Here is a 15,724-nt window from a genome sequence, read left to right as displayed (position 1 = left end):
GGAAATTCTTGAGGTCCTTGGAGTCTGCTGTCAGCTTCTTAAGGAGGGCGTTGATTTCAGCGTGTTTCCAGCACTCAGGGAAGGTGGCAGATTCGAAGGAGCTGTTGATGATGTCTCGGAGGTGGGGTGCGATGATGGTGTCTGCTATGTTGAAGATGTGGTGAGGGCAGGGGTCGGATGGAGAGCCGGAGTGGATGGTGTTCATGATCTGGGTGACGTCTTCGGTGTTGACGGGGGTCCAGCGACTGAGGAGGGCGGTGGGGGGCATTGGTTCTGCGGCTGGTGGAGGCATCTGGTTTGCGAAGCTGACGTTTATGTCGGCGATCTTGCGGTGGAAGAAGGCCGCGAGGGAGTCGCAGAGGTCCTGTGAGGGGGGGATGTCGTTGGAGTTGGAGCTTGGGTTGGAGAGTTCCTTCACGATGCTGAAGAGCTCCTTGCTGTTGTGTGCGTTGTTGTCTATGCGCTCTCTGAAGGCCGTTCTGGCGACCCCGCCTGGCATATGGGGTCACTGACTTCACTATGAACATGGGCTATGGTGCTATTTGTGTGGAAACCATCTCCTCACTCCTCACTTCAGAGATGTAAATGCCAGGATCACCCACTGGACCTTGCTCCCTCTAGTACTCTCATCTCCCTCACAGTGCACACCGGTCTTGGCAAGCATGAAGGCACTGGTGCTCCAGAGGCAAGTGATCTTGGAATCCCTGGGTGATGTCCCCTCACCCAGATGGGAGAATGGCAGGCCTTAGCCTCCAGTCCTGGTCACAGACAGAAGTCTTGCAGAGCTTCTCCTTGCACATTCCCACTGGCTCCTTGACAGTTGACAGTTTTGGGGGCCTCGAGCTCCCATTTCCAGGCCCCAAAAGGGATTTATGGTGTGTGTCTTTGAAGTTTATATTGATTGAAGCTTTTGAAGTGCCCTCATCTTTGCCCTGCACTTTGTCCAGAAAGCAATCCATCACAGCAGGAATAATTCCAAATTTCATAGCCCCCCAAAACAGGTCATGCGACTGACTAGATGTCCTGGATGTCAGCCACAGTCATATGTGCATCAAAAGGTTAACCCAGGGCCTCAATCCTACTCTTTATGATCCCCTTATCAGCCCCATCTCCTTCCTGAGATGTGTCTCTCCAATTCAAAGAGCACCCTTTGACATATACTGCAAAGACTGACTCTCCCTTCTTCCTGTGTGTCCCACCTAGCTCGCAGGAATGCAGCACTCCCCAACTAGTCTGGGGGGATTCCTCTTCCTCCTCATGCTTCTCCAGTTAGCCCTGGATCTCCCAAAATGGAACCCAGAATCTTCCATTTACTGTGCCATTCACAGGCACATACACCCAGCACATGCATATAACCTACACGTACTGCACAGCACTACAATGTCCATGTATTATGTCATTCACGGGCACAGATGCACATGGTACCTGCATATAACACACACTGCCCAGCACTGCATCCTTCAGTCATTGTACCAGTCACAGGCACAAATACACCCAGCCCATGTATATAACATACACACTGCACAGCACTACATACCAATCTGATGTAGGTCAAGAGTAAGTTAGGCACACAGCAGCAAAACTTTAAATGAGTGTGCCTGTAGGTCTTACTCCAGTGGCACAGCTAAAAACATCTATTTACGTCTACTGATTACTACCTTGGTATGCTGCCACCACTGCTCTCGAGCTGCTTAACCCCTTGCAACGGCAGTAGCTTTTCACTGTCTGAGAGTAATGCTTTGGGCACCCTTCCCGGTCCAAAAGGCTGCAGTCCGTGAGACTGGCTTATGTCAAGGCGCACATGCATGATCCGTGTTCGCCCATGACAACAAAATTCAGTGCCAGGTATCCAGACATGATTGCAGTTGGGGCATTCAGAGCAGAGGTATACATCCATCACCATGTGATGGACTTTTCTGAACCAATGCAGATATATAGCTAACCCTTACCGCATGCATTTTTCACAACAAAGCATTGCTGGCACCAACTGTCTCTTACTATCTGTAGTTGTTCTTGCAAGTAAGTCTGTATTTGTTTATGTCAAACAGAACTCGAACACTACTAAAATGATGATCAAGATTTGGGGGTACTAGTGTTATCTTTCAAATTATTAAGGAGATGTCAGATAACAGAAGAAAGTCCCAAGACGTATATTTAATAACTATTTTATAAAAAAAAGCTCTGTTTATTTAGGTCAGAAACGGAAAAATAACGTTTTCCTCCAGCCACAAGTGAATTTAGTTCAGCTACACCAATATTCTCAAATGTTAAACCTTTTTCTCATCAAGACCTCAGCTTGGCTCTTTTCCAGCCTAACCTTGGAGTCCCTTTTGACACTTGCCCCTTAATTATTATTAAGAAATCACAAATAAGCATATTAAAAACATTGGCGATCATGTGCCATACAAGTACATTTCACATTATTTGCATGATAGTTGCTGGGGATGGGCACTATTTTACACATTTTTAGAACTGGAACATCAATTTCATCATCAAGCTTTGACCCAGACAAAGCAAGTGAGGGCAATTCAGAAAAGGGAGAAAAAAATAGGAAAAGATATATAGTTAAACTATGATACATTTTTTAAATGGGAATAAAAAAGAGTGATGCATAAGGTGATGGAAGAAAGCAGATGAGTTGGAATCAAGGCCAGTCTGCCTTACAACTTCTCATCCGAGGCAGCAGTGCTGACAGCAGGCTCCTAAGAAAACAAGCATTTGCAATGCAATAGGTCTCGCAATAATTTAGTTTGAGCTATTGGCATTGCTAAATATTGCAACATCAATTGCAACAAAAGTCTATAAATTGTAGGCCAAAAAAATGTGTATTTTTTTTTTAGCAATGGTGGCATGCTGCGCTTTAGATGAATATGTTTAAAAGTAAAGTGCACCTTTCTGCGATTGCTACAATAGTTAATTGTGGATGCGTTAACAATTGATGTGTGCACTGATGGCTGGTGGTGTGCTTGCCGGTAGAAATTGTGCACTGATTGCTGGTGGTGTGTGTGCCTGGTGGAAGTGTGCACTGCCGGCTGGTGGTGTGTGTGCCTGGTGGAAGCATGCACTGACGGCTGGTGGTGTGTGCCTGGTGAAAGCATGCACTGACCACTGGTGGTGTGTGTGTGGCTGGTGAAAGCGTGCACTGATGGCTGGTGGTGTGTGTGCCTGGTGGAAGTGTGCACTGCTGGCTGGTGGTGTGTGTGCCTGGTGGAAGCATGCACTGACGGCTGGTGGTGTGTGTGCCTGGTGAAAGCGTGCACTGACGGCTGGTGGTGTGTGTGTGTGGCTGGTGAAAGCGTGCACTGACGGCTGTTGGTGTGTGTGTGCCTGGTGAAAGCGTGCACGGACGGCTGGTGGTGTCTGTGTGTGTGCCTGGTGAAAGCATGCACTGACGTCCGGTGGCGTGTGCCTGGTGGAAGCGTGCACTGATGGCTGGTGGTGTTTGTCCCTGTAGAAATTGTGTACTGATGGCTGGTGGTGTGTGTGCCTGGTGGAAGCGTGCACTGACGGCTGGTGGTGTTTGTGCCTGGTGAAAGCGTGCACTAACGGCTGGTGGTGTTTGTGCCCAGTGAAAGCGTGCACTGACGACTGATGGTGTCTGTGCCTTGTGAAAGTGTACACTGACGGTGTGGTTGTGTGTGTGGTTTTGTATGTGTGGTTGTGTGTGTGGTTGTATGTGTGGTTGTGGGTGTGTGGTTGTGGTTGTGTGTGTGGTTGTGGTGTGTGTGTGGTTGGTGTGTGTGGTTGTGTGTGTGTGTGTGTTGTGGTTGTGTGTGTGTGTGCTTGTTTTTGTGTGGTTGGGTGTGGTTGTGTGTGTGTGGTTGTGTGTGTGTGTGTGTGTGTGTGTGGTTGTGTGTGTTTGTGGTTGTGTGTGTGGTTGTGTGTGTGGTTGTGTCACAGGGCAGCGAAGGGGACAGAAGGAGAAAAAGGCACAGAATCACGGGGGCAGCGAAGGGGACAGGAGAAAAAAAGGCACAAAATCACAGGGCAGCGAAGGGGACAGAAGTAGAAAAATGCGAGACCTATTGGCTATGCCAATGCTTGTGTAATGTGTAAACAATGCGCTTTCAAAGTGAACACTGGCATAGCTCTAAAGATCGCTATCGCTCGTGACTTGCATCTGTGTCTGTTTTCAGAATGTAAAGATTCAGTGAAATACCCTTAATCACAGGATGGGAAGCTTCCCACCGCGGGAGAAACCTTGTTTTCAAGTAGTAAATAGGTTTGGTATTGCTATTAAGCCTTATGCTGTGTTCTTTTTGTATAGGTTATATTTTCAAAAGTAAAATGTTAACGTGCAGCAGAGAAAAAAAATAGCACACTTAAATTTTGCTACAGCAGAGGCACAAACAAAAGGTTGTTGTATTTTATTAACCCTTCATTTAAAGGACAACCTATGTGCGGATATACGGATGAAAGGCTGCGTGTCTTTTTTTGTAGTGGTTTATTTGTTATATGCTTTTTGCAGATTAGAAAGGGAGCTTGTCTTTTGTTTCTAGTTTATGTATTGTATTTGCTAGACATTCGAGGGGTGGTCTGAAAAATGCCACCCGCAACCCAAGGGGATTTCAATCAATTGTGGAATGTTTTCATGATGTTCTATTAGGGTAATCCACATGCGAATTTTCTGCTGCTCGTGTGCTCTGCCAAATGAAAAACCCACTATTATTAGCCATGGATGTGCTGCGGTTTGAGCTGGTGGGGAATGCGAGCCTCTTCCAATCTGGAGACTGCTTGGATAAACGAAGCCACGCGTATAAACATAAATGAAACTTGGAACCCACGACTGGGTAATGCAACTCGCCAGAAGATCGGTTTTAGCATCGAAGTCTCAACTAACTTCTCTTAAACGTGCTCGGAAAAATCAGCAAGACAGAAAGCCCAACATCTGGGTGGAGGTGACTATAAACGAATATTTACATACACCTAAAAGGCAGTGACTCGGAACGAGAAATGGAAGAGGGACAACGATGACTGCACCAAACAAAAGCAATGCCCCCTGCTCTCGGTTCACCCTTCCCCCTCCCTCTGCTCTCTTGTGAACTAAACTGTGGAAATTGCATTTGAGCGTTCAGTTTTGCGAAAGATACCCCATAGCAGCTACTACCATCTCTACCACTAGTAATCACTACGTTGCGGATAAAGCTGATTTGGAGAAAGATGTGCAATTTTCTACCCAAAAAAGAACTGCAGACCATTCTGCATTCGTTTTATTTAAGGAAGAAACGAGGGTTATGTTAGTTTTAAAAATGTTTTGCCCCGTTCATGTAGGCATTTGAAATTAGTTATATTCTGCCGAGTGTTAGCCCATTCACCAGGTCATCCAAACAGGACGTGCAAGCATGGTGAGTTCCAGCTGTGGTGTGCAGGGTGAAGAGAGTTGCTTTTAGTGCATAAATATTCACTCCCAAAACAAGCCTGTTATTACCCGATCTGTAACAAACTGTCAGGAACAAGTCTTCTAAACCTCATGTCAACATCCCTCCTCGCATCGACCTTTTTTGAACAATTATGTTTTTTCTAATGCAATCGAAGGCATTTACCAGAACAAGAGAAATCACTTTTAGAAAAGAGATTAAGTCATTAGGGGCCATATGTATGAACACATTTTCCCATAGACACAGAATGGGTAAAACCCTTTGAGACATATGGCCCCATAATCGGCTAATCCTGCAGAGCGGGACTGCCTGAAAACAGGGAATCACATGACGGATACAAGCCTTTGTCATCAGTGCATAGAGCATTAAACCATCTATTAGAAGGAGAAGAAAACTCAATAAGGGTTTAATGAGAGGGAAAGGAAAGCTTTAAATTGGCTGCACAGAGCAAGAAGTCTTAAGGAGGAGAGCACGTGAGTGTTATTGTGCATTCAAGGCAAACCTTGATAATGAATAACAGAGTAGTGCACTCATTTGACAATTTAGGGCTCGAAGTGCTCGGGAAGCATCTGCCATGAGTTAAGAGAAAGTTGTGAAAGAAAAGTCCACAAGCAAAAACAAGACAAGCCCGGCGGAGCGTGGCGCGCGCGCTGGGCGGGGGAGTGCATTCCAGGCGGGGGAGCGGACCCTTTGAAGTGCTCTGACAAACGGATTGCATGGCGGCACGATGCGCGTGATTGTGCGCGTGCTAGCCATGCAATCCGCTTTTTGGGAGCACTTTTAAAACCCCCTTACAATAGTCTCGCTTTGCGATCGCTTACGCGATAGCAAGGCGAGACCTAAAAATCATGCTGCTTCACTTACTTTCTCCCCCACAAATTAAGCTCTGCTTGAAGCACATTTGTGCATGCCATTTACATGTTCTAACTCGATGTAGGTAAGTTTGAGCCCTTTATTATAGCAATGGCTTTGAACTGCTCCTTCAGAGGGCGCAGAAGCCACAGTCTTAGAGGCACTGCCCAATATTGGAACATTCTGTATGTGCCCCGGGGCAACAGATTATTGAAGTTTTTATAACACATATATACACAGCTCAGCCACTGTTGTACAAAATTCATGTTATTTTGGGATCACAACGTGGTTTTATGTGAAAGCTAGTGAATAATAGCAAAGTAATCGACAGACTATCCTATGTTTCACTCTTCTAGGTAAGTTGAAGAGGTGTTACAGAAATATCAGACTATGGATTTTTGTCCTTTTTAGATAGTTGCTGTAAGTGTTTAGGGGGCATAAGCAAGCATTAGTGGAGCTATACAATCACCAAGTACCTTTGGTGTGTATCAGCTGCTCTGGTAGTTATGTGAATGAAGTATACAAGTGATTAGCATTAAAAATAAGAATTGTGGGTTTCGCCAGCAGAGCACCATGGCATTTCCACTTCCCAGATCTCCGGCGCTGATGGCCCAGCTCATTAAAACAGAGGCATCCATGACTATTTAAGTTGCCACAAGCCACATTGCAGTAAATCTGGGAATGCGCCAGAATCCATGGGTAGATGCGTGTAAACACCCACACTCCTACCATGGAACACCTCTCTACTGCAGTGTAATGCAAGGCAGCGACTTTGCTGCGCTGTGTTACTCTATATTTATAAAGCCACCCAGGGACACGCAAGGTGGCCTTGCGTGGCTTGATAAATCTTATTCTAGGTTTTGCATCGCCCTGTGTCCTCTTGCGTGGCACAAGGACGCTGCAAAACCTTTGATAAATCTGGCCCTAGGTGTTATTACATTAGCCGGAGGAGCTCTGTGCCAGGGATGCAGTTCTCGCCTTATTGGTCAATAGAGCTCAACAATTGTTTCTCTCCAGGGCTTCGGTTTTTGCAATCCCTTAGTCTCGGTTTAGTCCCTTTTACTTTTTAATCTCTACATTACACTTTTGAGGTCCCTTTTTGAATCTTTCGCCTCTCTACGTTCATGTATGCACGTGTTAAAAATAATTCCCAACATTTCTGAAATATAATTAAATTTTCTTCCCTATTTCGAGAAGGTAATAACTTGGCTGGATCGAAATCAACTAAAGTTAAATGGGGATTATTCTGAAACACTTTACCATAAAGACCCTCTCCGTTTTGGGAGCTGCCTTTCTCCCTACCCTGGAAATACATTTTGCCCATGGCTTGTAAAAAAAAATGAAGGAGTAAGATTTTAATGAACACATTTTTAATGAATCAGATAGTTCTGTAGTAAGCTTGTATCAGTTTCATTTTCGTACCTTAACACAAATCATCCATTATTTTCTTTTTCCCACAATGTTCAAATTATGAATGCATTTCTCGCAGCTGGCATGGACTTTTGCAATGCATTATATAACTGATCCAGAATTTAGAGCTGTGACTTGGACTGAAAAGGACGGACCGTGATTCTTCTGCCCGGCCTCTTTGCATTCACAACCTGTGAAGGAAAATGAACTTTAGTTGAATCTCTTTCTTTAATACATAAAGCACTCTGTGATCTTTTTCAAAGAAATATTAACACTTTAGTAAATTAGTATTCAAATTAAAACTAAATTAAATTAAATGATAGATATGCATTACTTAAATACATATAATATGATTAAATAGTATGTAGAATACATTAAAAAATATATAAACTTGTATCTCATTATATTTCTAAATTGTTTGTACATATGTATGCATATATGTATATACACACATCTACATATGTGGTAAAATAAAATAATAAAAAACACTTACCGATAGTGTTGCGAAGTAAAGGCACTACTGATGTACAAAAACTGTGATGTAAAGGTACTCCTGTTATACTTACCTCAAAGTAATGACTCCTGATGTACTGCACGCGAAGTATCGGCTGATATTCATTCCAGAACGACTGTGCATAGCAGGATCATGTCAACTTGTCTTATCCTTTCTGCCCTCTCATTTTTTCCACTGTTATGATGCGGTTGTTTTGGGTCTTGTGAGAGCCTCTGGAGCACTTAATCTTGGTAGCACGGTTGTGGTATCTAGGAGATGTGTAGTTATCTGAGGAAGCTCTGTGACCAGTTGTGGAATGTAGAATGTCACTAGTTCTGTGCTGTTGATGTCATGCTATGCAGATTCTATGTGATCAATTGTACCTGAACTTGGAAGTTGGATGGTCTTGGATGGGATGCTTTCTAATAAAGAACCTATTTGAACCTTTCACCAGCGTCTGCGCATTATTACAAAGGTACATTGGGATGCTACATTTGACTACATTGTGCATGATGCAGCAGGTCTTCAAGGTGATGAGGGCTGGCTGAGTGAACCATCTGAGTTTTCTCAGGGTGGGAGTGATTCTGTTATTCTGACAAAGACATTAGATCATGCTGACAGTGACTTGAAATGAACACTTCAGGGGAGAAGTTTTCCCAGTAAAGATGACGTAGTTCCCCTGCATGAACAGCTTTTGTAAAGTACAATTCATGTAGAGAGACTGTCATTCTGGGGAGTAGGCTTAGTTACCTCTATTCTTTTTCTGTCTTTTATTAAGTGGGAATTTTGAAGCAAAGATTGGTTGTCTTGTAAAAGTTTGACACTGATAACTAATCATGGCCGTGATTGTACCTCATAATATGAGCCAGAAATACATGCTGGTACAAAAATATTGATGTAAAAATATCAGTTTTAAAAATATTGACATTTCATATCTAACATGTAAATGCCAATAATATTGACTACAACAATATCAACATAGGAAATATAGTAAGTACAACAATATGGACTAACATAAAATAGTTTACAAGTGTTTGAAAAAGTAAAAATACACCGAAAATATCTACTATAAAAAAGTATTCAAATATATTGAAAAATTCACTTATCTAAAAAATATTTTCATACTAGATATTATTTAAAAATACGTTTATTTATTGAAAATATAATACATTTTCAACTTTATAACACAAAAACTAAAACGTTCCTTACAAATTTAATCATGCAAACATTATATCCAAATTAAAAAATACATGCATAATTTTTTTTTTAAATATATAAATTATTAGATAAATTACTCAACAATGATACCACTTTTGATACAAATAATTTGATCTTAAAATATTAATTACTGTTTCAATATATGTACATATTTATAACATTTACTTATGTGAATGTATTTTACTTACAACCAAATCAATAACAATATAAAATATATAATTTACAATAAATAGAACAATGTAAATGAAATATTTATATTCATAAGTAGATACATAGTTCACTCAACTAGTATAATCAATTTTAAATATTTATTTCTTCGTTCTACAAACAATGCAAAATTCTTTCAAAAACCACATACACATCTACATAATCACTTTAAAAATTCAAATGAGTTTAAAATATTCAAAACAGTAAGACTGAGAGATGGTAATTTTCGATATTGCTTTTAATCCTACACACACTGGAGAAGATGCATATGTGGTGGAGGATCTCATAAACGTTTTAAACTCAAGCCCCAGAAATATTGGAAAAATGTGAGACAAACTTAGTATTCTAACCCCAATCTAACAAACATCAGAAACAATTCATAAATCAATATGGTGAGATTTACTTTTCTAAGTCCAGGACTACAAACATTGGTGAAAGTGAGTTAACTTTGAGTGTGTCAGTTCTTCTATTCTAGCTCTAGTCCAAAAACATAGCAAAAGAAGCATACGTCGCGAGGCTCAGTTTACTATTCCGTCTCTAACCCCACACACACTGGGGAAAGTGCATACCTTGGGGGTGAGGATGGGAAGAATTACTGTTCTATCATGACTACCAAAAACACAGGGGCAAGAGCATAAACCAAGGGGGGTTAGATTTAGGGCCTTATCACGAGTACGGCAGTCCTCAGGACCCTCGTACTCGTGTAGGCGGTCCGACCACCGCCGAGCTGTGGGAACATCCACAGTATTCTGAGTGTGGCGGTCAGACCAGCACAAACTGCCGGTTCTGCCGGGTTCAAGGATTCTGCTGGGCCAGCAGTCTGCAACTGGCCTGAATATGCTGGCGGTGCCGCTGACAGCACCACCAAGCCTATTACGAGGGGGCGGGCGGAGAGGCAACTGGCCCCCTTCCGGGCCTGGGGGTGCATGCAGGTGGGGCCGCATGATGTGCCCCCCTCTAAATTCACTCCTGTTCCAGCAGGTGTGGCATGCATGCCACACAGTGCAGGAATGTGCTTCAGGCGCTGTCACGGTGGCGGTCTGCAGTGAATGCTCTTCTATGGGCCTGACGTAGCTGCCGCCGTGAGACCACCGCAACATTGTCCGCCCGACCTGCATTCAACTCTGAATCCGGCAGGCAGCGCACCACGGCCTTGGCAGTCCTCCTGCGGACAGAGTGGTGACTGTGCAGCAGGAGGACCGTTAAAGTCGTAATAAGGCCTTTAATATGTTTCTGCCTGTCCAACAAAACAATAGGAAAAGTGCATACAGAAAGGGTGTAAGATTTACTATTCTAAGCCTCCAGCCAGACAAACATTGTCAAAGTTCAGTCTCTCCTACTCTAATTCCAGCCCAAGTATTTGAGGTATTGCTTTAATTTTCAGGGTTTCAAATTTGCTGTTCAATCTCTAGTCAAACAAAGATTGAGAAAAGTCATTATCTGAAGTGTAAAATATACTATTCTAACTCCAGCCTAACAAAGACTGGGAAAAGTGCATACTACTTTGGGGGGAGGCACATTTACTATGCTTATGCCAATCCTACAAAACTGGGGAAGTGCATATTTAAAGGCGGTTAGATTTACTATTTTACCTCAAATCCAACAATCATTGGGAAAAGCGCATCAGTCATCGTGAGATTAATAATCTAACAACAGCCCAACAACCACTGGAAAAGTTGACAAATTGGCATGGGGCCAGAAGTAATTATCTAATTAAAGGAAAAAGGGTCCACTCCCAAAAGCATTTTGGAGTATGTATAAATACTCCAGTGGTACTCTTGTATGTACTCGTACATGCCTTTTTTGAACTAGCCCAAAAACATTTCAAATGGGATAACACCGAATATTCAGGATATAGTCACATAGACTGATTACAAATATAAGTGACTGTGTCCTCTTTGCACTTTTAGATTGGCTTTTTGAGCCAAATCGCAAACACGTATAAGAGTGCATAAAAGAGGACTAAAGGAATCAATTTTTACATACTCCAAAATGGCCTCATATTTTAATGGAGAAATACGAGAGGAGTTGTCAAAATACAGTATTTTATCAAAAAATAATTAATTTCATTCTTTTTCAAAATGTAATTTTGCATTTCAAATATAATACAGTTTTATTTTTAAATGAAAACACATATTTTCACAATCAAATAAATCAGTTGCAAACACAAATATACCAAAAATTAAATTCTTTAAATACGTAATAAACAATTAAATTACAGAAAATCAAAATGTAAACCACCAGTGTACCTCATTAAAAAAAAATCTAATTTAAACATGAAAGACAATAATTAAAAACAGGGAGGAGGAGCCAAGCGCGCAACCAAGATGGCCGCGTAGGCTTGTGGTTCCCGAGGGCCTCTGCAACCTCCCACGTCTATCCTGTCATAATCCTGGTTTTCTCGATGGGCTTCTGTTTATGATCTTGCGCTAAGGTGCCACTCGTTTTCCAAATCGAAATTGGACTCCGGGAACCGGTTTTGTGGCGATCTGAAGTTTGCGGCCTTCTTCGGCCTTGGTCCCGAACTCGAGTTGGTGAGGTGCCCGGGTGCGAAGTGAACAACAGCGGCATGCCAGGCTGGGCCAGCCCCGGACCCCGTGCTTTCACTTTCGGTTTCGAGTTGATCTGAGGAAACTGACGTCGGGACATTGGGTGCGCAGCGCCGAGGACGGAGTGCATAGCCTGATTCTTGAACTGTAAACGGGCCTATTTCAGTTGGTGGGCCTGATCTCCTGGCCTTCCTCCGGGTGCTGGAGGGTGCTGACCTTGGTGGTCGCCGACGATGACGACGAGAGTGGACGGCGATAAGCTGAAACCCAAGTCTACCCGGAGGGGAGCCTATTCCCAGGCCAACAATATGGACCGCTATGCGCAGCCAAAGCGATCCCCTAGTGGATCACGTAAATCGCCTGAGCCGCCCAAGGAGGCCTCGGGCGCATCATCCGAATTGACTCTGCTGGATGTCATGGGGGCCATTGAGGAGATGAAGGCGACTGTGAACCAGCAATTTGATACCTTGGCTAATAAATTGGACTCGGTGTTGATTGATGTCACTTTGGTCAGAGCGGACCTGTCCAAAACCAATGACCGGGTCGACTCATTGACTCAAGCGGCGTCGAGCCTAACGGTAGATGTGGCCGCTTTGCAGACGACGGTGCGGAGGTTGCAGCTCGCCAGTGACCTGACTGATCGTCGCCTTGAGGACTCCGAAAGCAGGGCCAGGCGGAATAACGTCCGTATTATCGGGGTGCCCGAACGATCGGAGGAGTCTGCTGTGGATCTTTTTGTGGAGGATCTAGTGGTGACTCATCTAGCACCCAAAGGGCTGAGCAAGTTCTTCGCTGTGGAACGGGCCCACAGGATTCCAGGGGGTGCGCCGAAGGTGGGTGCCCCCCCGCGGCCTATCATTGCCCGACTTTTTAATTTTTGGGATAGAGACGCTATCCTTCAGGCATCGAGGGTGGCTGGGCCAGTAAAATTTGAGAACTCTAATGTTAGCTTTTACCCAGACTTCACGCAAGCGGTTCAAAAGCAACGGATGGGATTCTCGGCCATCAAACGGCGCTTGAGAGACATGGAGTTGAAGTATGCAATGCTATTCCCGGCTAAACTGCGGGTCGAGTTAGATGGTCGCTCACACTTCTTCGACCGGCCGGAGGCGGTGGGAGAGTGGCTGGATGCCCTACCCAGGAGTCGAGGTCGGGAAGGTCGGATGGCGGAGAGCGGAGAGGGTTTGACGGAGTAGGAATGGAACTGTGATCCTGTCGATGGACTGGACTGGTAACGTTTTGCACCTGTGGCTGCACTGGACTCCAGTTTGTAACTCTTTGCCCCGTGGTATTTGGAGGTTGCGGGGGGCTTGCTGGGGCCCTTTCCTCCTTCTGGGGTTTTTCTTGTCCTTTCTGTAGTGAGTTTCATATTGGGGCGACAGGCACACTGCATGTTGGGGGGGCTGTTCGGGCTCACGCAGGGGTGCAGGGAGGGGGGAGTTCTGTTGGGGTTGATGGGGTGGGGTTGGGGTTTGTTTGTTTGTTTCACAAGGCGGGGTAATGTTTTTTGTTGTGCTATTATGATTGTGCTCTCCGGGAGGGAGATAGTTTGTGCTGGGAGGGATGGGGGGTAAGGGGTTGAGACTTCTTTCATGGAATGTGAACGGGCTGGGGGACAGGATAAAGCGGGGGGTAGTCCTGCAGTTCTTGAAACGTATTTTGCCTGACATTGTGTTTCTGCAGGAAACGCACCTCATAGGGAACTCTTTCCATGCCATGAACAGACGAGGATATCGCCTTCTGGCCCATTCTGGTTTCACCTCTGGCTCGAGGGGAGTGGGCATTTTAGTCAGGACCTCGCTCCCGTTGGTGGTGGATGAGGTGCTCCACGACGACAGAGGGCGCTACACTGCGCTGGTGGGGAGGTGGGAGGGTAAGCTGATTTCGCTGGTCACGGTTTACGTGCCGCCGGGCCTGCAGACGGCCACCTTTGCTGATTTGGGGCGCCTGCTACTTGGGCTTCCGGGGGGGTTTTGGTCTTGAGGGGGGATTTTAACGCGGTGGTTTCCGGAGTTGAGGATCGACACCCCCCTAGGGACCTCCCTCGGGCCCAGAACTGGTTGGGGGGCTTTCTGGATACCCTGGGACTGATAGACTGCTGGCGGTTGAAACACCCTGGACAAGCGCAATATACCTTCCACTCTGGGGCCCACGGTAGTCTTTCGAGGCTTGACTATATGCTAGTGCCTGCGGCCCAAGCTGGGATGATCGGGGAAGTGCGACACTTGGCACGCGGTATATCTGATCACTCCCCTCTTTTGCTACACCTAGATATCGCCTTGGGGGCGGAGGGGAGGGTGGCGCCGATCAACCCCTGGTACCTACGAGACCCCACAAGTCCCTGGAACACTATTTTACTGACAACGTGGGGTCGGTGTCTTCCGCCATCTCCCTTTGGGAGGCCTTTAAGACGGTGCTCCGGGGCCAGGCTCTGTCTCTCATTTCCCATACCAAAAAACGCGAGGCGCAGGAGGTTGTTCGGCTAGAAAATGAGATCACCGAGTTGAAGATTGATTTGGAGCAAGGTGTTACGGATGACAGACTGCATGTGCTGGCGCTTAAGCAGGCCGACTACAAGGCGCTGGTTACCGAATCTGCTAGGAGTATGAGCAGGGAGCAACAGGGGCGTTTGTACGATATGGGGGATAAGGCCGGGAAGTTGATTGCCTGGTTGGATAAGAAGGAGAGAGCGAGTCGAGTGGTGCCGGAGGTTGAGAGGGTGGATGGTGTGCGTGTGACGGACCCCGGTGATATTGTTGATTGCTTTGCGGATTATTTTCACGGGGTTTACTCTCCGGTCTCAGAGCGATCGGAGGAAGACTCTCGACTACTGCTTCGAGACATTGCTCTGCCATCTCTATCTGATGAGGATCAATTATTGATGGATGCGGCCCCGTCGCCGGATGAGATTGCTTTGGCCATTCGCTCTATTGCCTCCGGTAAGGCCATGGGTCCTAATGGCCTTCCCATCGAATTATATAAGTTGCGCCCAGATAAGATTGCGCCGTATCTCCGGGACATGTTCCTTGAGGCTCAGGCGGCGGGTTCCCTCCCCCCTGACCAACGTCTGGCTACTATTGTTGTTATCCATAGGAAGGGAAGCCGCGGGATCGGTGTACTTCCTACAGGCCTATCTCTTTGTTGAACGCGGAGCCCAAAATCCTTGCCAAGGTACTGGCCAATCGCCTGATCCGGGTTGTGGGCGACCTGATTCATCAAGATCAATCCGGTTTTATACCCCATCGCAATACCGCTTTGAACCTGCGGCGACTGCATGGCGTCCTCGCTAGAGCGCCATTCATCCGTGAGCCGGCCATTTTGGCGTCCCTGGACGCTACCATAGCGTTTGACACCTTGGAATGGCCGTATATTTGGGCAGCATTGGCGAAGTTTGGGTTTGGCCCGGGGTTTATCGGTTGGGTGAAATTGCTTTATGATAACCCACTGGCACAGGTGGTGGTCAATGGACGGGTGTCGGCTCCCTTTGTTTTGGGTAGGGGCACCCGACAGGGATGTCCGCTGTCGCCTCTTCTCTTTGCGCTTTGTTTGGAGCCCCTTGCGGAGTGGCTGCGGTGGCACCCCTCGATGCGTGGCCTTAGATGGACGCCGGAATACGA

This window comes from Triturus cristatus, chromosome 2_2 (genome assembly GCF_964204655.1).
Source record: "Triturus cristatus chromosome 2_2, aTriCri1.1, whole genome shotgun sequence".
Classification (NCBI taxonomy): domain Eukaryota; kingdom Metazoa; phylum Chordata; class Amphibia; order Caudata; family Salamandridae; genus Triturus; species Triturus cristatus.
The sequence above is the reverse complement of the archived record's forward strand: the minus strand, read 5'-3'. Positions refer to the sequence as shown.